At 46.8% G+C, this 24822-nt stretch overlaps 1 protein-coding gene across 15 annotated transcripts in view; it reads left to right on the top strand.

The window, feature by feature from the left end:
- Positions 1–3367: 3367 nt before the first annotated feature.
- Positions 3368–24822, top strand: part of LOC105495829 (neurexin 3) — a 1710602-nt gene continuing 1689147 nt past the window's right edge. For 14 of the 15 annotated variants that reach the window (XM_024797314.2, XM_024797313.2, XM_024797308.2 and 11 more), the window contains exon 1: positions 3369–3672. The gene's annotated coding sequence lies outside the window, so the exon portion shown is untranslated. Of the gene's footprint in view, positions 3673–24822 lie in introns of all 15 variants that reach the window. The other variant, XM_024797315.2, reaches the window with a different exon arrangement.

Here is a 24822-nt window from a genome sequence, read left to right as displayed (position 1 = left end):
CTCGAGATGTTAGAAATTTGGCTGAGGTCTCATGGCCAAAAAATGGTGGAGCTGGGATTTGAACCCAGATGTTCTGTTTGCAGAGCCTTGGGATCTTAACGACAATGCTTCTAAGTAGAGGGTTGGCAGGGGGAAACTTGTGGTAGTTGTTATTATTATTGTTATTATCACTGTAGTAACTTTTCTTTCAGAATGCCGTGGGCAATGTACCCTTTTGATTGGTAGTGAAATTTTTTCTTGCTACATGCTGAAAGCACTGGTCTCGCACATTTGAGAAAAGCTGAAACAGTCCCTGGTCTGTTCTGTCCCTGAACTGAGTGACGATGGGGCCCCACAATCGAATCAAAGGAAGGAGGGTAGGCCTGCGAGGGAACCTTCTAACTTAATGACCTCTGATCATGGCCCTCCTTATCCCAGGACAGAGATGAGAGCTGAGAAGGCCTAGAGTCTCTGAGGGCTTCAGTTGTACCCATTGAGTCCTCCCTTAAAAAATAAAAATTAGTACTATTGCTGACATGGCACCATCATTTGGGCAAACACCTGATATTGCTTTTTGCTTATGGTTGCATTACGTGTCTGCAAGGAGACCTGTCTTATTCTCTTTGATGTTGTCTTTCCCTGCTATTTTGTACATACCATCTTCACAAATTTGGAGCTATCTGGGGAATGCTGGATCACTAGAATGAGCCGAGTGGTAGTTAACTAAAATGGTATAGAGGAATGAGACAAAATGAGCCCACAGATTTCATGATAAAAGGCACACTAAAAGAATACACTGGAGTAATTGAAAGATAAATAACATTTAAAAAGCCTAAGAAAGTACAAAACAGAATAAAATGATAATAAAAATATATTCAAAATATACAAGTTAAAGTAGGTTAGAAATCAAAGAGGGTAAAAAGAAGTAAATAATAGTGACTACAGTGATACCGTAAATAATAAGCTAAATTATTAAAAGAGATATAATAACTTGAAATAAAGGAATGCCAACTATAGGGGGCAGTCCACAGTTAGTAATCCCATGCAGGGGCAAATGCAGACCTGTGGGCTGGGGTAGTGAACATCTGTTGAGTACTTCTGTGGGGCAGGCGTCCTACGAGTATTTTATTAGTTGTTTCTCAGAACAACTCTATGAAGTAAGTACAGGTGACCTCCATTTTATAGGATGCTAAGACTTGTAGAGGGTAAAGACAGTTATTCAAATCACAAGGAATTTAGGTGGCCCAGATGGGATTGGAATCCAGGTATGTCCCTTAACCTCTAGGCTGTTCTGCAGACACACTTCTCACAGGGATGTCCTTCCTAGGCTGGTGTTTGCCACAGGAATCCCATGGGCACTGACATCTGCAGGGCGCTGAGTCCTCAGGCTCTCCCTTGAGGCTTCTGCCCTCTCATCCCTTAGGTCCTTCAGGTCTCTTCCTGCTGCCCCCAAAATGAGTGTACAGTTTCCCTGGCTGTTCCTGATGTCCTGCTGCATTATGGCGGCTCCTTTACATGATTCTTCCCCCGGGAACTCCTGACATCTAGGGCAATCCCACGCACTGTGCCTTCTGAACTTCCCTTCCACATTCTGTGGACAAATTTGGTGCAGAGCCTTCCAGGAAGGCCAGGTAAGGAGGATATGGAACCGCTGGCCAGGGAAGTTCAGGTCTAGAGTAAATAGGTGGGAGATCAGATGTCATATAAAATTAATCCATGAAGGCATGTTTGTTTGTATTCCTAAAACTGCTGGATACTGTGGAGGTGTTGAAGGTTGGAGACCCGAAGACACATAAGAAAATGAGATTGTGATCTGAAAGGTAAAACAGACTGAAAAGTAGGCTAGTAATGATGGAAGTACATGTGTCTGTGTAGTTCCAGCCTAGACGCCACTTTAGTCCACCAAGCTTGCCTTGATATCCCCCACCTCCAAATCAAAATTAATCACTTGTTTATCAACAGTCCCATAGACTTTCCTTTACATTGCTCTCATGATTATTTTCCCCTTGTTTTATAGAAACACATTTCTGTCCTCCTCCAATGCTTACTGGAGTCCTTGGGGTTCTGACCTTGATAGATTCATTTTACTTCTCATGAGCATGATGCCGGGTACATGTGCTATTAAAGTTTGCTGGGTCGGGAAAGTGCTAGGATGCTGCAAGGATGTCCAGTAAAAGTCAGAAATATAAGAACTACCATCCTTGGCCAGGAGGCAATAGAGTACTGTGGCTAAGCAGGCAGGCTCTGGAGTTGGATAGACTTGAGTTCAAATTCATTCTCAGCAGCTTCCAGCTGTGTGACCTTGGGCAACCTCTCTAAAGCATCAATTTTTAAGACTGTGAAATGGACTGCAACTGTCAAACAGCACAAACCTTGCTGGACTGAATGAGATGAACCACGTGATGGCGTATGGTAAGTGCTCGACGGCTATTAGTGGATTGGTGCTGGTCCAAGGGAAGGCATGCCAGTGCAGCCCTTAAAAAGGGAGCTGGAGAAGAAAGGAGTTTGGGGCTGCATTTTCACATGAGGTGCCAGGGCCTGATGCTGAGCAAAACCTTGGTATTAGGTGCCACCGACTGTCATCTCTCGTTTAGGTTTGACTGGGGAAACGTTTCCACAGACATGAACTAGTTTGTCAAGGCTGGCAGTGGATTTTCAAGGGTTTAGGGGTGCGGTGGAATTGTCTAGGCTCAGAGCTCAGAGTGCAAGCCACAAAACAGAGCCATCTTCCTGAGTCACCAAAACACTTGATTTGGGCCTCTGACTCTTAGCTGGCAGCCCCTTAGGATAGGATGGGCTGTGCCTGGGTCTGTCTTTGCTGCTAGGGGCTCTGAGAGAGGAAGCCCCATTTGTCACTTTAATTTTTATGTTCCCAGCCCCTTGCACTATGCCTCATCCTAAGCAGGCATTCAAAGTGCTTGTTGAAGGAATAGATTTGTGTCCTAGTTACAGCCCTGACCTCCACTAGATGCTCAAGGATTGCCCTGATTTTGCAAGGAAGGGCAACTACTCAGGGAAACCGAGGCACACTTGTAGGTTAGAGTCCCTCAGTCTGCAAGGAGACACACACATCCTCAGCAGTGGGAAGTGGTTTGGTCTGCTGAAACTGTAAATGAGAATTTTGTCTTTATATTAATTCCTGCTCCAGTTCTAGGGAAGAACTCTACTCTCAGGCTGGAGTAAGAAGAGGACTGAGCTCAGACACTGCCTCTTAGTTGTGGGGGCTACAGACTGCCCCTCCCTGATGGTATCTTCTCAGCTGTTTGCAAAACAGTCAGGGAGGAGGTGAAGCCCTGAGCCAGGCGGCCTGACTGTCTCTTTAAATGCTGGGGTCTGTGTGGGAGAGGGAGGGGCCGGCTCTGGAGTGCGTGAAATTCCTGGGCTCCTCCGGCAGTCTCAGGCTCAGCGCTCAGCCCTACACATCGCCTCTTGCATGCAACTCACTGAGAGGGAGAGGTAACCTGTCCTCCCCTCTCTCAGCCTCGGCATCTCCAGCCACCAAGGACCTGCGCTTCGCACCTCCAACAACCCCTCCCTTCTTCCCTGCCACTCCCTCCCAGAGAGAGAGGAAAGGAGAGAGAAAGATTCTGGAATTTGAACCTCCCCAAAGAGGAAACAAACCCGGCAAACTCAGTTGATTAAACATCAAACAGACATACAGACAGATCCCAAATCTTCTGTTCAACTGGAAAGGTAAGGTTTGCGGGGAAAAGAAGGCAGTCAGGGTATGAAACAACTCAAGGTTCTTGTCCGTTCTGGGAAGAGGTTGCTCCTGAGAGGGTAGAAGTTTTCAGTTGGGAGCGACCAACCTAGATTTTTTTTTTTTTTTTGAATGCTGTATCCGTGAGCCTTGGCTGACTGTGGAAATGGCTTTTCAACTGCCCTTCTTTTCCTTCAGTTTCGCCTGGAAGTTGGGTCCTTTTCCTCCAGATGTTGGAAAAGTCAGAGAATGTTTTAGATTTTTATCTTCTTTTTTTTTTTTTTTTTTTTTTTTTTTTGAGTATTTCTCCTATTTGCTTGAATTGTTAGTCTGAAATGATGTGTGCTCATCACTTCATTTTGGGCAGCTACTTTTTTTTTTGACGTTTTGTAACCACTTCCCCCCTCATTTATTCATTTATTTATTTGGGCTGGTTAAAATGAGAAAGAGAAGGGACACTCTGAGGATCACAAGAAAACAAAATTGAATTGAGACAGGGATTTCCCTAGCTGTTGAGGAACTGAGGTGTATGTGAGAGTGTGTGCTTTTTTTTTTGAGGGGGTGTGAGGAGGTGGTTCTAGAGTCTAAAAATTCAGGTTGGACTCCTGTCTTATGAAAGTGGGCATACTTGGAGAAGGTGAAAAGGGAGTGTGTGTGAGTGTGTGTGTGTGTGTGTGCGCGGGTATGTGCTCCTGTTTGGATCGGTTACAAGGGAATCTTCCTCCACTGCCTTCCATTTGTTTATATTAATGATTTAGTAGCAGGCTTGCCTGAAAACTTCCACCCTGTGTAAGCACTGTGGGTTTTGCAAGCTCTCAGTGACCTTAAAGCCTGGTTCGATGTATTGTTTTTTCCAGGCATTGTGCTGTACCCAGAGTTTCAGCTCTTTCCCTCTTTCTTTTTTAACCACAAAACTTAACTGCTTTAGAAACATCAGCCTGATGACAAGGAAAAAAATGTGTCCCCCCACCCCCCATCCCTTCTTAGGCCAGTGATGTAATACCAACCTAAGGGCTCGACTGCTTTGCAGGTGACTTACCCTGTGATTACTTGTTAAAAAAAATAAAATTTTCCCTTCCTCCATTAAATGCCTGCCTCTTTTAATTTGGATGTAGAAATATCATCATGCAATGAGAACATCATATTTTTGCTAACCATTATTGGGGTGTAGGTAAAGTAGGGTTCCTCTTTTTCTGATCTTTATTTTTAATACTTTCTTTCTAATGCAAAGGTCAGAGATCATTGAGAGCTAGCTTAGGATGGAGCAAGACAGAGTCAGGGCAAATAAGAGAGCTGGTAGGACAAGAGCTGTCTTCTCCCCGCTTCCTTCGGTTCCCGCTTTGGGGAGATAGTTTTTCTTTTACCACTACAAGCCACCCCAACATTCTTCTTTCTTTCTCTCTGCTGGGTCCTGTGGATGGCCCTGGGAGGGAGAGGGGACACTCCTTGTCACACCTGGAGGACAGTGTAGTTTTGGGGGTCAGATGACCGTTTGCCTTTGTGATGAAGGTTCCAGTGGAAATTTGAACTCCCAGCACACTGGGTGACTTGGTACCCAGGATAGTCTATCTGGGGGCACCTGGAGGTTAGTCTGGGGAGCCTGGAGAACTAGCTCTTTATTAATTTGCCGTTCTGGGTAGAGCCTTCCTTCATCGTTCAAGGGCTTCTGCGTCGCCTTTCAAGTTAAAATGGTCCCGCTGGTTATGATGGGCAAGTTTACCTAAGGGCTACTGGGTATGTGGCGGAAGGATGGAGGGGAGTGAGAGGAGGCAAGGCTGGTATTTATTTTTTAATCTTCGGGCTTAATCTGCCTAAGTCATATGGGGCAAACGATATTTCAGAAGGGTGCTGGTTGTGCAGATATTCCTATTGTTTGATTTTTTTTTTTTTGTTATTGGGGAGTGGAGTAAGGGCTCTTGGCCCATTTTCTGCAGCCTGGGGTTCATTCTGCGAGTCAGTCTTCCTTCTGGAAGAGGGGGAAAAGGCTGGACGCTGGAAGTTCGCTATTAAAGTGAGCAACAGGGCTGGGTTTATTTTTTAAAAACAACCGGACTGTGCGAATGCCCTTTTCTGGAGCTTTCCGGCCCTTTCTAGTGAAATGATAATTTTAAAAAATTGCTTCTTGAGAAGAGAAGGGGGTAGAAATTAAAGGGATTCTAGATTTTGAGAGACAACTACGTCTTTGCTTCTCTGGTAGTTCCCTATTATTAATTATTGGGGATTTGACGGGGCTCTGGCCTCCGTTTTTGTTGATTTCATTTTAGTGCTGCGTTTCTCCTGACTATGTTGATGATTTGCTGCTTATATAAGGGAAAGGATGTATTGAGGTGGACTGATGCTTGGGGTTTTGAGATCGGCTACTGAGATTGGGTGGCGGTTGGTGTGTTTGTCGATGTGCATGGTAGGAAGGTCTTTTCTTTTGGGTGGTAGGGGACGAGGGAATGGTGGGAGAACGGTAGATGAGATGCTACAGCAAACGGGGACGTGAGGGGAGACGGAGGTGAGGTCGGAAGTCACCGGTTTGCAGAATTTCTATTCTGCACCCCCCTTTCTCTCGCTCCTGGAAAAAAAAATCCATTATCTATAAAAACACATTATTCTTCAATTGGCCTTTTAGAGAAAAAAAGAGAGAGGGAAGGGAGGGGTTAATTTGGTGAGGGGGCTTGGTTGTAATTAGCCCACTGCTGCAAAACCGAGATACAGAAATCCATCAGCACCAGCTTTGGGGGCACGGAGAGGCAGCGGAGAGATGGGGGACGGGTTGTCAGTCTTGGATGAACAGTGGAGCGGTCGGGTTGGCGTTTGGGTATTGTGTGTGTTTGTGTCTCTGTGTGTGTGTGTGTGAAATTTTTTCACCCCACCACCAATTTCCCCCTCCATCCTCCCCCAATTCTGCCATGATCTTGCCTTCTATTTCCACATACTGCTCTCCCCACCCTAGGCGCACCCCCCTCTTCCTCCAGCCCTTTCCATCTTCATGAAAAAATTCTGATACTGATGGCTCTGCGGCTCTTTTTTCCCTTTTTCTTTGCTTTTTTTTTTTCTTTTTTTTTGCAACACAACAGTGGTGCGATGGCCTTTCCTACATGCCACACGGATGCAGCCTTCTGATAGGAGGGCAAAGTCGGCACATCCACACACACACTGGCACACGCTCTTGCACACACATTCTCTGTCACATACACAGGTGCTGAGGGCTTCATTTTGCTTGGTTTCATTCCCCTTAGCCTCTTTCCCCACTCTACCTCCACCATGGCTCCTTCCCCCCATCTTTGCATGGGGACTGCGGTCACGTTAGAGCCTCTTTTCCTCTCCGCCACCACTGTCTTCTTTCTTCTCGCCATTATTCTTTCCCTAAAGCTGTCGTGTGTCGCAGTTCATGGGATTAGCATGTTGGAGAGTCTTTGTGGCAGGGGACCTCACAAGCAGGGGATTGGAATGGGGGTAGATGACATTAATAATTTTTTTTGACCAAATAAGCACCCAGTGATAATGATCCAATTTAACCATCCATGAAATATATGTTTGCGGTATATTGGAGGAAGGTTATGTGGGGGAGGCAGAGTCTGACTGGGTTACCTCCGGGGAGATTTGATGCCTGGACAGTAGAGCCACGGCCCCCTCCCCCGTACACATGTGTATGCTCTCTCACACACACCAACTAGCACAGCTCTGATCAGTGGGCTGTGTCGAACCAGAGGGCACTGCAGAATATCCCAGAGAGTTGTGATGGTTAGTTGGGAGGATGGAACAATGTCTTTGTCGGACCCAGCTCTCCTCTCTACAGATGATGCTGGGTCTTGAAATTCTTGGTGGCCTTTGTGTTGGTTTATGAGTGGGGACTGGAAGGGTGTTTGTGTTTTGTCAAGCACCGGTGTGCCTCCAATTGGACAACATAGGATTGTCAACACTGTGCATGTGGTTCAAGCAGGAGGCTGCGTGCCTCTTTGTGTGGTGTGGCTGTGTTTGTTGGATATGTGTGTATCCAGCATCATATGGTGGCTCTGGACAGGTGTGGTAGTGACAGGGAAGGAGGCTTCCCTTCCCTCACTTGGGGGAGGAAGGCAAGAAGCAGGGGTGGTCAGTGGGGGAGAGTCCTCAAGGTAGTTGAGAGGAGGGTAGAGGGGAAGAAACTGCTCCTGCCTCCAGCAGGAAGCCTCAAGTGAGATCCGCACGTCCACCAAGCGAACCCGTGGGTGGGTGGCTCATGGATGACTGGTGGGCGGATACAGATTGAAGGGGGAGAAGGGGATGAGGTGGGTGAAATTGAGGGTTTTCCTTGCTGCCTTGCCAGAGCCTGGGGCTGAGCTCGGGAGGATGGTCCTGCTCCCCTGGCGTCAGCCACCTCTTGGGCAGCTCGGCCTTGTTGGAGGCTGCAGCCTGAAGGAGCTGAAATCACCCTCGGCCGTGAGAGCAGCCCAGCCCCTGTTTTCTCCTGGGCTCTGGCTGCCTTAACTACCAGACGCCATTTTCCCTTCTTCAGCCGAAGGTGTGTCCCTCTTTATTGGCAATTATAAGTGAAATTGGAAAACATTTTGCCTAAAAGAAAAACAAAATCCTCAGAGCAAAATGCTGATTGTCTTACCTTTCCAGCATCCCTCTCCCTTCTTGGGGCTGACCCTGAGGAGTTAGGGAGACAGGGTTACGTCATTGCCAGAGAAAGGGGATAAACGGGGAGTAGGACACCTTGGGGAAAAATTATTGTGCTCAATGCAGAGAAGAGATTGCTCTTGGTATCCCCCGGCCGTGTTCTCCTTACATGACCCCTCAGGTGTGGATGGGAGACTTGTTAAAGAAGCAGCATTCCTTCTAAAACCTCACTGCCTAGAAATGTGCCGGCCGCTGTGTCTGTTCCTGCTGTGGGCTGGGACCTGCTGGGGGAAGAATGGTTGCGCTGCAGCTCTGAGCCTTGAGGGCCAGCTCTGTTGCTCTGAGGATGAAGCAAGTGCAGTGTTGTGGCTGGGGGAGCCACAGGTGGCCATGCTGGGCTCGGGGCAGGGTGGCCATGCTAAGCTCGGGGCAGGGACTATGCATGGGGCCCAATCCCAGCCCTTTCCTGCAGGTTGTTCCTCAAATTATACTCCTCAGAGAGACCTTTCCTGACCAGCTTTCTAAAATAGTCCCCTTACCCCAACCCCCTGGCTGCTTTCCAGCCCATGACACTGTCTTTAATTTTAACTGGTTAATCATCACTTAATAGTGTATTATACTATGATATATTGAAACATTTAAGATGGATCTTGTCTCTTTATCCCTCTAGAATGCAAGCTCTGAGAGGTCAAGGACTTTGTGTTCATTGTGGTGTTCCCAGTGCATAGGGCATTTCCTGACACATAGTAGGTGCTCAATAAATGTTTGTCGATTGGAGGAAAGAACCACATGGGTTTAGTATTGGAGTTTTCTTCTCTAGCACTTGGCGCCTGTCTTCTGGGAAGGCTGGACTTTACCGCTGGTTGTCTTAGCCCTGCCTGAATGTCTAGATCTGCTGGAGGAATTGCAACATGCTGAACTTCAGTAGAGTTTAGTAGAAAGGGCTTCTCTATCCCTGGCTCAGATGGCTCTGCCTCCTTTGAGATCCCTCTAATATTAGTAATCACTGTTCTCATCATCACCGTAGTAGTAGTAGTAGTAATAGTCGTGATATAGCTGTCATTTCTGCAGTAGTTACTACATACAAAGTTCTCTTCCAACTTTTTTTTTTTTTTTTTACAATCAGTATCTCATTTAATTCTCCAAACAACTCAATGCAGTATATTATTATGACCTGAGGAGACTGAGACTTAAAGTTACCTAATAAAATGACAGATTGAGGATTTGAATTCAGATCTGTCTCATGCCAGAGCCCAAGCATGAGACCCTTATGTTAGAGGGTTAGAGGAAAAAGGGAGATGAATCATCTGTCATCTTATTAAGTGCCTTCAAGTACAAATGACAAGATGGAGGCCCAGAGAGACCACATGGCTTTTCCAAAGTTATGCACCATGTTTGATGCAGAGACAAAACTAGAATCGAGGTTTCCTGCCAGGGTAGGGCGCTTTCTACTCCATCATGCCGCCTCGTGGGCTGTGGGCCCTTTTCCAAGGGCATTGCAGCTGCTGCTGTGGTGGCTGCCTGGGGTGCCGTCTTAGTTCTCCTTCTTCAGAGGGGAGTGAGGTCTTGGTGGGGCAGGTGGGTGGTAGGTGTGTCTCCAAGGAAGGCACACCTGCAGAGCTACAGGTCAGGGTCTCATGGCTCAAAGAAGACTGGTGGGCTATGTTCCAACTGAGTGCTGGTTAAGGTTGTCCTCTGACCTTGCTAGGGGAGGAGAAACTGGAATGGAGGAGGAACCCCATTCTAGTGGGGTGCTCAATCCCATGTAGCCCTGCCCATCAAGGGTACTTTCTGGTCCAGCAGAGGCTCCATTCAGAGATCCAAGCAGCTGGTATCTGGATGCTGATGACCCTGGGCGCCTGTTGCTTCTCCTAGACTGGCCTAGTCTTCTTTCTCAAGAAGGGAGGCATGAATCCAGACATTGGCCCCAGTGCACTTCATTTGTGTTTCCAGAGGCTGGTTGGGGAGCATGATGTCATACAATGTGGGTGAAGGCCTTCTACCAGTCTCTCTGTTCCACTCTAGGGTTGGCCTTGACCTTGAATGGGAGAAGCATTAGACATTCTAGATAAGTATGATTTTTTTTTTTTTTTTTAAGCAGGGGTAGGATGGGGCCAGAGCAAAGTGGATTCTGAGAAGCAAGGAAGTCTTACCTTTAGCCAAGACCTTGAAGCAGAGTGTGAAGACATTTCTGTATGACCTTGAGGTGGTGTAACCAGGTGCCCTGGTTTGGGGAGACAGTTCCTGTTTAGGCCTTTGTCATAGTGTAATTAGTACTCTCAAAAGTGTCCTGGTTTGGATGATAAAATATATGGCCATCCTTCTTTGAGATGACATCACACACTTTCTCTTAAAGGAATAGAGAGAGGAAGGGGGCATACTAGAGAGAGAAATCCAGTTTTAGGGCAGGAAGGTGGCTGAGAGTGCAGCCTTTCCCCAGCTCTACTTTCACTTGCCCCCACTTTCTAAAGGATAAAAACCTGAATCTTCTGAGCATTCGTACTACCAACATGACTACTACTTCTCTCCCAACTACTCTTACTCCTATCCAAGTTCTAACCAGGCCCGACGGTGCTTAGCTTCTGAGATCAGATGAGATTGGGCATGTTCAGGGTGGTATGGCTGTAAACCCAACTACTCTTACTAAAGCTTCTTCTGGCCAACATTTGAGAACTGACTATGGGCCAGATACTATGCTAAGCACTTGACATGCATTATGTTACATAATCCTCCAACAATCCTGTGAGGTGGGTACTGTTATCATGTCTGTCTTACAGATAAAGTAACTGAGGTCTAAGGAGGTTAAGTAACATGTCCAAGGCCACTCGGGTCAGAAGTGAGGACATCATGATTCAAACCCAAAGGGCCTGACTCTGCTCTGAAGCCTCTGGTCTTAACCACTGTGCCATACCACCTCCATGGGCCTTAGAAACTTGATTCTAAGAGTGGTCCATTTGCCAGACAGTCAGCTCACTCCCAGCTCTGGGACTTGCTGAAGGTGCTGCTGTCAGTTAGAGGCATTTCAGGCTCAGGAAGAGAGGGCTGCTAGTTGTAGCACGGCTGCTTAGGAGTAGAGCTGCTGGTTGTCTTCTGCATGCCACTAAGGAAACTCTGTTTTCCAAGGTGTCCCCGTTAATGTTCTTCCTTGCTTCATGCACCTTGTCTGAGGAGGGAGTTGAGGTGGTTTGGGATGGTGATAGGTGGGCAGAAGGTAGAGAACCTGAAGCCCGTTGTCTCTGCTCTGCTCTGTGGCCCTAAACCTGCATGGGCCAGCCACACTCCCCATTTCCCCTGCAGTAGGGACTGGCCCTCAGCGTGAGATTTCTGTGACAGGACAGTTATCCAGCGTCCACTGTGAGCAGAGCATCATGCTCTGCTACGTTTCGTTTAGGTGGGTAGTGTCCTCATTTATCTGTTGAGGAAACTGGTGATCAGAGGGCTTAAATCCCTTTTTTAGGATTACACAGTGAGATCCTGGGCCCACACTTGGGTCTGAATCCAGGGACTCTGCACCACCCTCCATCCTGAACCGTGGAGAAGAGGAGCTGGGAATTGGATCATCTAAACTGGGGGTAAAAGAGGAAATACTCTAGACAGAGGTCTCCCATCAGCTCCTGAGGTCTGGATAGGAACTCTGAGGATCATCATCCTTATCAGCCACCTCTGGGCCTGCCCCTACCCCACACCCACAGGGGAAGACACCTGCTGACCCCTGAGGTGGAGGGGTACTGGTTCTGGCCTGGAGAGAAGGAGGAGATGGGATCATGCACAGCCTCACTGGTGGAGGCGGGATGTTCAGAAGGAGTTACCTCCTTCCCCCATGGAGCAGGGACATGTGCACTGAAAACATCCCCCTACATCTGTGTCACGGGATAAAGGGTGGGAAGGGATGCCAGGTCTGCTGCCTAGATACAGGGAGGGAGGATGCACGGAGGGAATGAGCGGGATCCCTCAGGCTGCAGGATTCCAGGAAGAAAGAAGGAACTTTTTCTTGGTGGAGAGGCAGGGAATAGGAGAAGAACAGTTTACTGACTGAGGGGATGGTCTGCAGTTCCCAAGCTGAGCTGCATCAGCTTCATTGCAGTCCCACTGAAGACTGTGTTTATTTTTCCAATAATGTGTTAATTAAACATCGATTTCTGGGTGGAGGAAAGGGAATTGGATTGCCAGAGCTAAATGGAGTGAGGCAAATGGGGAGCGGATGAGAGGGGCCCCAAGCTGGAGTCAGCATTCTCCAGTGGCACCCCAGGAGGGTCGGAAGGGAACTAGGGCTGCCTCTTCCCCTGGCTCCAAATTTGGAATTGCCAGCTCTCCCAGAGCCTTCAGGAGGCACCTTTCCTACTTCTTGGGTGCCAGGGCAGGTGGAGAGGGCTCTTTGCTGAACCTCAGTTCAAGGAGGGAGGAACAATTATTCTCCACCTTCCTTAGCAACTTTGGTTTGTAGAGACTGTGTACCCAGTCTCGTGTTCAGCATGCGACATATATTTGCTCACTGTTTTTTTTTTTTTTTTTTTTTTAAGATGGAGTCCTGCTCTCCAGGTTGGAGTGCAGTGGCTCGATCTTGGCCTACTGCAATCTTTGCCTCTAGGGTTCGAGGAATTCTGCCTCAGCCTCCCAAGAAGCTGGGATTCCAGGCATGTGCCACGACATGCAGCTAATTTTTTTTTGCATTTTTGGTAGAGACAGGGGTTCACCATGTTGGCCAGGATGGTCTCGAACTCCTGACCTCAGGTGGTCCACCTACCTTGGCCTCCCAAAGCGCTGGGATTATAGGCATGAGCCACTACACCAAGCTTGGTTTTTAAAATAAACATGGGGGAGGGCACTTTTATATTCCTACTTTGGAGATGCGGAAACAGGCTCAGAGAAGTAACAAGTTCAAGGTCAAAGAGTTGGCAAAGTTTCACAAGAAAACTCCTAGAGGAGTTGAAAATATCTGAGGTTGGAAGAACAGCCACCTAGAGTCCCAAGCTCCTTTAAAGGGAAAAAAAGAAAAAAAAAAGAAGCATCCAGTAGTAACAAAAAGAACCGTATGATATTTTCTCACTGGCTAAGATTGACCGAGCTGTGGCCGCATTAAGTTAAGTGCTTTGCACATGAAGTTGGGAGGATTCAGTGAATAAGTGTTAGGTAATTATTCCCATTGTACAGGTGAGGAAAGTGGAGCTTGGGGAGGTTAACTATCTTGCCTGTGGTCCCAGAGTTGGTAAATGGTGGAGCTGAAATACATTTCTGTAAAAAGGATGTTGAGACCTCTTTCTGGCTGTGTTCTATTGTCCCATACACACTGAGGACATAGATACTGGCTCAGGAAGTCTCCCATGACTTTTAGGAAATAAAGACGTGGAGGTCTCAGGATGGACCCTCTGGCCAGATCCTGGGCCCCATAAATCCCAGGGTCTTGTAGTATAGACTCCATCATCCCTTCCTTTCTCAGCCCAGAGTAACTCAGGCCCAGCCTCTGGTTGAGAAAAGCCTGTTTTGGGGTGTTCGGGGTGGTTGGAGCTGGGTGATGAGTGAGTATAAGTTTGAGCTGTAGTTCTCAAACTTTGCTGCATATTGAAATCACCGTATTAAAATTATAAACCCATGCTGCACCTCACACCAACTAAATGAGACTCTTTAGGGGCAAGACCCTGTCCTCAGTGTATTTTAAAGCTTCCAGGTGATCCCACCAGGTTTGCTAACTGGTAGTTTGGAACAGCCTTTCCTGCAAAGCAGGTGTTGGGAGACTGGGCATCTCTTCCAGAGTTAGGTAAGTGTGGAGGTAATTGGTCACACACATGTAATATCCAGTGGGGCAATGCTTATAGTGTATTGATCAGTGTTCTTCTCATTAGAATAGCAGCTTTCAGACTTCGATATGCCTCGAAATGCCTAGGGAGTTTTTACAAAACGAGTAACTGCAGTCCCCACCTATAGAGCTAACTTAAAATTCTGAGGTGGGGCCCAGGAATCTGCAGGATAAGCAAGCACCTTCTGTGGCTAGGTGAGGTGGAGATCTCTAGGGGTAGCCTCCTTTGTTCCATGCACTTGTGAAATCCTCTCTCCTTGGAGGGGAGCGCAGGCTGAGGACATGGGTTGCCATGGTCATCTGTTGCTCTGTGAGGTTTGGTCTCCTTTGCTCAGGCCTGGCTGTCCATTGCTGACAAAGAAACCTGGTTTGCCTGGCCTGGGTCCCTGCTGCCCACTGCAGTGACTCTTGCTTAGTGCCTTGTGTGTGGGCAGCCCTCAGGGAGGAGAGGATGATCCCAACTTAGAAATTTGGCAGACTCCCTTCTCAGTTAAAAAAAAAATCAGAGTAAATCTCCGCACAACTTGAGTGTTCAGGAGCCTGTCAGCAGCAACCATCCTGAGTCTTCCCCCTGGGATTGGTGAAACAGCTACTTTGGGGCTCATTTTAAATTTTTTTTCTAAAGCTGTCAAAGGATAGAGGATAGTCAGAGACTCTCAGGGCTGGAAGGGACCTGGGTGATCACTGTGCCAGTGCTAATATTCTATTCACTTTTTCGTTCATTTGTTCATCCAGCAGATAGTTGTTAAACACCTATTAGATGCAGGCACTATACCAGGTGCTGGGAATACAGCCACTATCAAGAGAGACGTTTAGTTTATCCCTGATGGAATTTAAGCTTAGGTGGAAGGGCAAGCAGTAGACAACACAAGTAAGTCTATAATTGCACATTATGATGAGTGTTCTGAAGGCAGATACTGGGGGGCACTGAGAATTAGAGAGACCTAATTTAGAATGATGGGGCTGGGCGGGGGGACAATGATAGCTGAAATTCGTTGAGCACTCACTGTCTGCAGGCTTTGCTGTAAGGGCTTCACAAGTATCACCTCATTTAATTTTCACAAAGAGTCTTGGAGAAGAACTAATGTTATTATCGTTGCCTTGTTACGGAAGAGGGAACTGATACATGGAGAGGTGCGCAGTCTAGAACTAAAACCGAAGCCTATGTGGCTCTCCTACCCTTAACATCCCACCGAGATGTTTTTGCTGAGAACTGAAGGACAGATGAGGGTCAGAAAAAACAGAGAAATTAGGATAGTACTGATAATCCTGGCCATGTGTGGCGCTCTTAGATGCCAGGCACTGTGCAAAACACTTTATCAAAATTATCTTTTTTTTGAGACGGAGTTTCGCTCTCGTTGCCCAGGCTGGAATGCAATGGCGCAATCTCGGCTCACCGCAACCTCTGCCTGCTGGGTTCAAGTGATTCTCCTGCCTCAGCCTCCCGAATAGCTGGGATTACAGGTGTGTGCCACCAAGCCTGGCTAATTTATTTGTAGTTTGGTAGAGACGGGGTTTCTCCATGTTGGTCAGGCTGGTCTCAAACTCCCAATCTCAGGTGGATCCACCTGCCTTGGCCTCCCAAAGCACTGGGATTACAGGTGTGAGCCACTGTGCCCGGCCTGTCAAAATTATCTCACCACATTCTTTCAGCAGCTAGGATAAGTAGGAATTCTCATCCCTTTTTTGCAGGTGGGGAAAACAAGTCTTTGGGAGGTTCAGTGACTTTCGATAGGAAGCAGCTGGGTGTGGCAGAGCTGAGTCTGGAGCCAGGGCCTCTTGTCTCTGGGCTTCTGTCTGTGCGATGGCACAGTTCGCAGATGGTGGACCTCTCTGCATCCTGCCTGGACCTTACCTGCTGGGTAATACTAACAATGGTAGGTTGGGAGGCAAGGAGGATCCCACACAGTCCACTGGCCTCTTGTTCTGGGCCTGGGAGAACCCAGAAGAAGGATGAAACAAAGGACCTCTCTACGGCACGGCGGCCCCTCTGTGCTGAAAGGAAGCTCCATTTTTCTTCCTTCTGGCAAGAACCGTCAGGTCAGCCCTTTTCCTGGTTTTCTGGTCCTGGAGACCACACAAAATGACTTTTTCAGGTAATACCCTCCATTGCCTTTTTTCTCTCCTCTCCCCTTTCATCCCTAGTTGCTAATTAGTGAGATGCTTGTTACTTGCAGTTTTGTCTCTCACCCTCTGCATGGTGCCTATTGGAACACCCTCCCTGCCTACTCACCTCCAGTTGTGTGGTCCCCTGGCCCACCTGAGCTGACCAGTAGATATGAGTGTAGGTGGGAAAAAGTGCAGGGGCTTAGTTACGGACTCTGTCTAGAAGTCTAGGAGAAGGAGGCAAGGAGGTGAAGAAAGAGAAAGGAGATGTGTCAATGGGGCATTGATAAAATATTAAATTCCTGAAAGGTTTGCCAGGATGTGGAGTTCATTTCTTTCATATCCACTCCCTGTCCTGCAGGTGAGTGAGTCTGCACATGGGGACAAGTGCCCCGTGAGATGGAGGTTCCTCTGTGTTCTGACTGAAATCTCTTCTGGGGTTGAAGGGCTGGTTCTGGCAAGGGGAGAAGGTAGAAGTGGGCAGGCTAGCTTTCTGTTTTTCTTCAGGTCTTGGGGTAAAGGGAGCTGCCTCCATACTGGGCTCTGATTCTGATGAGACTAACATTTTGAAAGCAATAACTTGACTCTCCAGATTTCTGAAATCAAGATAGAAAAGGCAAGGCGGGGAGGCTTTCTCCAAGAAGGGGCGGATGTGTGGGAAGTAAGAAGGTTGCCTCGTGTGTGGGTTGTGGAGTTTGGATGACAGTTACTTTTTTCTTTTTTTGTATATGTAGTTATTTATTTATTTTACAACAATTAACTCCTTACAAATGTGAGTTGATGATTTTCTGATTACAAAATAATATATGTTTGCTACAGAACATTAAGAAAACACCAAAAACAAAAATAAGTCACCTGTAAATCTCCCCGCCGGAGATAACCAATGGGGGAATTTTGGTATCTATCATTCCAGCCTAATTTCTAAGCATCCGCAATCCAGGGTGTGTTATTTTGTTTTTAAAGAAGTTCATTCACTCATTTAACAAGTACTAATTGAGCGCCCACTCAATGCCAGGCACTGGAATCGCATTTTGGAAGCTGTCACACTAGCCTGATTTTTCACATAAAGATGCATCACGAACACTTTTCCACAACAGCCACTCATGTCTTTGAGCTTCCAGATTTAGCTTTTGGGTGTAATGAGGCAGTTGGCAAATTTTGGCATCTCAAGTCTTATGTCTTCAGAGTGAAGGAAACACTGCAGGGGTTCTCTCTCTTTGGCGTCTATGGCAGTACCATGTTAGTCTCCTTGGGAGAAAATGTGTCTTTTTACTCAGAAAATAAGAAAGGGAGAGAAGAAGGTTTAGACAGTAGGAAAGACCCTAACCTTTTATTTAATATTGACATCTGGCATTTCTCCAAATGAGAGGTTTAGAGAGGCAAGGTTCCATTTTCCTCCACGGAATCTTGACTCCTTCGAGAGTGCATAGAAACATAAAGCCTACGGCTAACTCACCTCCAGCGTAGAGATGAGGGCCAGGAGTGGCTAGATGACTTGTCCAGGGACACACAGGTGGTTGGCAGCAGAGCTGTGTCTGGAACCTGGGGAGCTGAACTAGTGAGCACAGATAGTTGGGGCAAATTTGATACAAAGTGGTGCAGCCCTTGCTGGGTGGTTGGAGGAACCCTGCTGGTGTTGCTTGAGTTTGGATGCTGTGCTTAAAGGAGCTTTATGATACAGATTTGATTTCATCATTTCTGAGATGTACATCTGGGGCTGTATAGAGGCCTGAGGAGTGAGAGAGAAGAAGGGAATGCATTCTGCAAAGCCACTGCTACACACGGACCAAGCTGGTCGAGCTGGCGCTGTGTGGGCTTCCACAAATTCAATTCTGCAGATATCTATTGGGCACTTCCTTTGCCCAGGGCATTGCATTTAGTGCTAGGAATACAGAGAAGAGTAATGGTTGACATTATTTAGTGGAGGATGATATGAATGTATATAATCACTGCAGGAGGCCTTGATCTATTATAGGATAGAGGGAACCCAGGGGTTTCCACAGAGGCAGTAATGACCTCCTGCCAGTGAAGGGAGTGTGAAGAAAGCTTCCCCAAGGAGGTGGAATTTAAAGAATATCAGCAGATGTGGAGAGAAGGACTAAGGATGAAAGGCCAGGGAAACAGCATGATGAAAGGAAAGAAATGGAGGGATTCCCCCAAATACACAGGGGATCAAAATTTCCAGCACATAGGTGGAGGGCTGAGTGAGAGATGGGGCTGGAAGGGTATGCTGAGGCAGGGTTTTGAAGAACCTGGAATGGTAGGAGATTCAGTTAGGGTAACTTAATCTGGCTTTACCATTAAGGAATTTGTAGGGGATGGGGTTCACATAAGTAAAATTTCAGATAATGGATCTCAGCTTTGGTTCAGTTAGGGGTGCCTGATATAATCTCAGCCTCAGGCTGGTTCTGCTCCTGCGAGTGAAGTGCTTCTGCAGCTTGAGAGCTCACATCAGCACACCTCACCATGAAGATCTGGAGAGAATGGGCTTGTCCACCAGCCACCGAACACAATGCTCAGGCTTTATTTTGGTTGGACCAATGTGGATCAAATATCCATCTCTGGACCAATCACGACGGGATGCTTATGGAGCTAGACCATGGGTGGGGACTGGAGTGGACTTGGGGAGATGCAAGAGAGTGAACAAAAGCATTTGGACTTTAGTCTGTGTGGCCTTGGATCATGGTATGTATTGGTGCATTGGGTGGCTTGTTCCTCTTTGTGGTAGTAGAACTTCAGGGATGATAATGTCCCTGAATTTGCAGAATCAGGGACAGGGAGGACACTGCCTGGCTGACACTGGCTCTACTGTCTCAACAGAAGCCACCAAGCTGGGCCATTGAGCCAATTCCAGAATCTGTTCCATGGAGGTACATTTGATGCATCTTGGCATTGGGCAGGAAGGAGGAGAGGCAGAGCGAAAGGGTGACAATAAAGGACCCAGCCAGTCTTCGTTGGTCGACGTTGTTCTCCTATGGTTTTCATCACTCTTCAGAGAAAAGAGGCTAAGAATCTTTTAGGGGATCCTGAGGGTTGGTGTTTTCTGCAAAATACCTCTAAAAGACCTTGTGGCTTCCCAGGGACAGCCTGAGGTGCAGGAACCTGAGTTCATGCTTTATGGATTTGAGTCTTTCATTCTTTTTGCAGCGTGTACATGCACAGTTCCTCTAGGATTGGCTTTGATTGATAAGTGCCTTCGCAACATTACCATTTCCTCAGGGATCTGATGTCTTCAGAATCGCTGCGCTGGTTTCCATTTGTATTTAGTGGGCCCTCACTGGGCTGTTATGAGCTCCGGACTGTGTTTGTAGAATTAATTTGCTTTATGCCTCAAAGTCAATAGGACGCTTTTTGTTTCTGCTCCTTGAAATGGACGTAGAAGCCTTTTTCATAGGGGGTCCCCTCCCTGAGCTGGCAAAAGAGGGCTTTTCTGACTTGGTGATTTTCCTCCTGTGTGTGGATCTGTTGGGGTGGCTGAAAACTAAGCTGCAGTAGGGGAGATAAAAGGAATAGGGTGGTGGTGGGAACATGGTGCTCCCTGATGGTCAGATGGTGCTTCAGATGGTCAAACTGCTCTAGCTGGCTTTTGGGGGAGCACTAGACTTGGGAGAAAGGGGATGCTGGCAAAAAAAAAAAAAAAACTTTGATTATCAGCTTTGTCATTCATGAGCCATATGACCTTAAACACTTGGCTTTTAAATTTCAGAAAACAGCCATGAAATACTTGCATGCCAGTACTATCTTGGACATGTGCATGCTTCTTATTTTGAAGTAGCCCTAAGGTGACAGTGAGCATGAAGCTCAGATTTATCGAGGGGCTACTATGTGCACGCATTGTGCCCAAGCTTTTCGTGTGCTGTCCAGATCCTCACGAAGGCCCATGAGGCAGGTATTAGTGTCTTTACTTTACGAATGACAAAAACAGAAGCTCCGAGAGGTTAAGTAATTTGCCTAAGATCTCTTAGCAAGTATGTGAGATGTAAATCCGAGAGATGTTTCGGTGGTGTTTTTTTGTTTTGTTTTGTATTTTGTTTTTTTTTTCTCAAAGCTTACAATGCTCTGGTCAAGATGTGGAGGGAAAAGCATGAGCTTTGGAGTCACTCATGCAGACTTGGGGTAGGTAACTCCCTGCTTTTTATTTACTAGTTGAGTGATCACCTCCTGAGTCTACATGCCATTCTGTATAAATCGGAGGTAATACCATCATCTTTGTAGTTGGGGATGGCTTAGAATCAAGTGACTTGTGCACGATCATTTAACCTAGTAGTTGGTGCAGCCAGGATTGGTACACACATGGTCTGATGTCAGAATCCACACTCAACACTTCACGTTACTCTGATTCTGGTATATAGGAGCTGTGGCCACAGTAATAACAATGGTGATAATCGTTATTTTGTGTTGGCCAAATTCTGCTAATAGGAAGTATTTACTTCTGGTGATGAATGGAGCAGGCATGGAGATTTTCTTTTCATTTTTCTCTTTCTTTCCTAATAACCTCTACCAGGGTTTTCTTGAAAGTAGGAGCTGAAGAAGTGAGAGTCGGGCTAAGTGAACTATTAGGATTTTAGTTGTTTTTTTTTTTTTTTTTTTTTTTTGAGGTTGGGTGGGGATGTGGGATATGTTGAGGCAGGAGGTATGAGAAATCATCAGACAGCTGAGTGGAATATGCCAGAAGCTTTCATGTGTACTGTGGAGGAAGGGGAGTCCCTAGGTAGAGTTGGGGAATTTGAGCTCTAATTACAACTTCACTACCAATTCACTGTATGCTCTTTAACTTTTCTAAAATGAGTATTTGGTAAATTAACACATAGGGAGCACTCATAGGCCATGTGACTGTCCTCCATATACCCCTGTAAGGCTAATATTGCCATTCTGGCTTTAGAGATGGAAAAACAGGATAGATTAAATGGCTCATGGCTCCCCAGACAGTAAGTGTTATATCGGGGACCAAAAACAGGACTGCAGGATTCAAGGTTTTTCCCCTATAGGATACTTGTGTTTAGAAGAACTTGCCCTTTCTACATGTTTTGCAGACTCTTAAAAGATTCTAGTCTAACTCCTTTTCCACCCCATGACAGTTGGGGAAACTGAGACTTAGAGGTCAAGTGATTTGATCAAGATCCCACAGTGAGAAGAGCCATCTGAGATCAAGGTCATGGGATCTCCAGGTCAAGGTTACCTCCCAAATGTAGAGCAGCCACCTGGAGTGCAGATGTGATTCCAAGGAGGGAACTGGAAAGACTGATAGGGCATTAGGGATCCAGTGCTGTGTTTAGAGCCTAATTTCTGGCTCATTGGAAGACTGGGAGGCAAATCAGGAAACCAAGGCAGAAGGCTATGTGCAAGAGCTAGACAATCACTTTGGGGTCAGATGCCATGGAAAATTGGGTAACAAGGACAACTGCAGATCTTGTAAGTACATGGAACTCTGCCTACAGAAGGGGAAGGTGTAGGCTGCTGTGTTCATTGAGTTCTTGGCAGTGTGGTTATTATAATCTGGATTTCTTAAGGCCTAAGACATAGACTTTGGAATCAGAACAGCCAAGTGTGAATGGAGGTGAGTTCTGTGTGTGCAAACTTGGGCAAGTAATTTCCCTTCTCAGAGTCTCAGATTTGTCATTTACAAAATAGGAATGGAGTCATACCTACCCCACAGATTCCTACAGATTGGTTGGGAATATTGAGGAGGTGTCAGTAAATTATCTACTTTAGTGCTCTCAGAATGATGTCTGGCCTGGACCTCTAGCCAGACTCACTTTGTGTATGCACCTGCTTGATCACCATCTCTACTTGTGTGTCTAATTCTAATTCACCTCGAATCTTCCTTGCTTTAACATCTTTTGATTTTACCTCCTGCCCCAATCTGCTCCTCCCAGACTTCTCTATTTTAGAAATAGGCAACTCCACCCACCTAGTTGCTCAGACCTAACAGACTTAGAACAGTTTTCAACTCCTTTCTTGCTCTCACATCCCACATCCAATCTACCAGCAAATCCTGTTAGCTCTGCCTTAAAAATGGACCTGGAATATGACTATACTTCTTACCTCTGTGGTCCCAGCCGCCCCCACCACCACTTGCCTAAATGACTGCAGTGACCTCCTTACTGTGCTCCTGCTCCCACTCTTGACTCTGTGCATTTGTTTCTGCACTCAGCAGGCTGGCGTGATCCTTTAATAAGAAGGTCAGATCTTGTTATTCTGCTCAAAACCCTCTGCTGGCCTCCTGTTCCACTCTGAGTAAGCCCCAAGGTCTTCACAACCACCTACAGTATCCCCTGGGCCTGGCCCTGGCACCCAGCACCTTCCTGCCCTCCTCCTCTTCCATTCTCTTGCCTACTCTGACTCAGCCATGCTGGCCTCCTTGATGCCCCTTAAACTCTGTGAGCCCAGTCCCACCTCCAAGCCTTTGTCTTGGCTGTTTTCTGGGCCATTTTTTTTTTCTTTTTTGAGACGAAGTCTTGCTGTGTCGCCCAGGCTGGAATGCAGTGGTGCAATCTTGGCTCATTGCAAACTCCACTTCTGGGTTTGAGCAATTCTCCTGCCTCAGCCTCCCAAGTAGCTGGGACTACAGGCATGCCCCACCACACCTGGCTAATTTTTGTATTTTTAGTAGATACGGGGTTTCACCATGTTGATGAGGCTGGTCTCAAACTCCTGACTTCAGGTGGTCCATCCTGGCCATTTCATGTTCCCAGGTCTTTGCATAAATGAGCCTCATTGTGGAAGCCTCCCCCGACTACCCCTTCCACAATAGCACTTTCCTGCCCCAGCACTCTGGCTGTCCTTATCGTACTTCGTTTTCATAGCCTGTGCCACCATCTGACATGTTACACATGTGTTTATTTTGCTTATCACCTGTCTCATCTGAATAGGGCCTCATCACCCGGAAGACTGGTTTGGGCTTTATCTGGTTCACAAACAGCACCTTGTACATAGTGAGCACTCAGTGAACACCTGCTGAATGAACAAATACCTCTCCTTCCCTCTTCCACAATTGAGACACATTATTACATTGGGCCACTTATTGCCTAGTCCTTGAGGGCCAAATGAGAACGTCTCACCCTCCTATCCTCAGTTCTCTTTCAGGAACTACCTTCCACAGGCAAAGCCTGGAACTTTCTCATTTTAAACAGGAATACATGTGCCATGTGCATTGCAAAACAACAACACAAACTAGAAAACAACAAAATTCAGAAAACAGAGAAATTCATAGAAAAGAATATGAAGATCACTTGGAATTCCACCTCCCAAAAAGAACCACTATGACAGCCGATGCCCATCTCTCAGGCTTTCCTCTAAGTCACAGATTTCTTCTTGAGAGAGGATTGGGAGGAACATTATACAAATGAAGCATATCATTGAGGAATCTGGTGACAGAATGACAATGACAACCAGTGGTGTTGTCTGATAGTGGTGGGACTGGGAATTGGAAGAATGCACCTTGTGTCAGTAACCTTTATTTATTTACTTACTTACTTACTTACTTACTTACTTACTTACTTACTTACTTACTTACTGTTGCCAAGGCTGGAGGGCAGTGGTGTGATCTTGGCTCACTGCAACCTCCGCCTCCAGGGTTCAAGTGATTCTCATGCCTCAGCCTCCCGAGTAGCTGGGATTACAGGTGCCCACCACCATACACAGCTAATTTTTGTATTTTTAGTAGAGACGGGGTTTCACCATGTTGGCTAGGATAGTCTCGAATGCCTGGCCTCAAGTGATCTACCTACCTTACCCTCCCAAAGTGCTGGGATTACAGGCATGAGCCGCTGCCCCCAGCCAGTGACTCTCTTTTATATATGAAAGGAAATTGATTTGTTTCTAACCAGGTAAGGGTCCTACATAAGGGAAGACAATGAAATTTCCTCAGAAAAGTACAAGGAAAATTCATTTTCCCTTATTTTTCAAAGCATCTACTTGGATAGAGCTGTAAAACCAGAAGACCTATGTGTTTCATTACAAGCAAATTCACAACTAGTGGGGTGTGGGGCTGGTCCAGGGGGATGACCATTGGTGAAGGACTAACTTACATGTTCCAGAAGCTTTACACATGGTAGTTAACTCATTGCTTTCTCATGGTGATCTTGCGAGGTGGACATCGTGGGTTGCATTTTACAGACAGGGCATGGAGGCTTAGAGAGGTTTCATGGCTCTGTGATTTGAACCCAGACTGACTCCAGAGTCTGTGTTTGTGACCATGATGAAACATGCTTCAGAGCAGTCAGAATGGAGGGACAGATGGGCCAACGTGGAAGTGCATTTGATGAGGCTGTGGGAGGAGGCTGGGACCTTCCAGGGGAGGATCCCTGCAGACTTTCACCTCCATTGCAATACTCTCTTTCTCACAGCTCCCGACCCTGACCTAGAGTTGCTTGGCTGTGTGTCCAGATAGGCTGGGAAAGCCTGGTTTCATCTCTCTGGCTTGGAAGTTTCCTTCCAGACATGTCTAGGGCTGGTGTGATGGAGGTGGGAATGTGGGAGTGGTGCCACCAGTGTGATTAAATGAGGAAAATCTTGAGATGGAAATGATTGGGGAACCAAACAGACACCTAGGTCACTCTTTAGCTCAGGGCCTCTTGTGGCAAGTACCGCCATGCAGGTGGGTCAGAGTTCCAGAAACTGGGATGAGCAGGGGATATTAAATCATCCCTTC

This window comes from Macaca nemestrina, chromosome 7 (assembly GCF_043159975.1).
Source record: "Macaca nemestrina isolate mMacNem1 chromosome 7, mMacNem.hap1, whole genome shotgun sequence".
Classification (NCBI taxonomy): domain Eukaryota; kingdom Metazoa; phylum Chordata; class Mammalia; order Primates; family Cercopithecidae; genus Macaca; species Macaca nemestrina.
The sequence above is the reverse complement of the archived record's forward strand: the minus strand, read 5'-3'. Positions and strand labels throughout refer to the sequence as shown.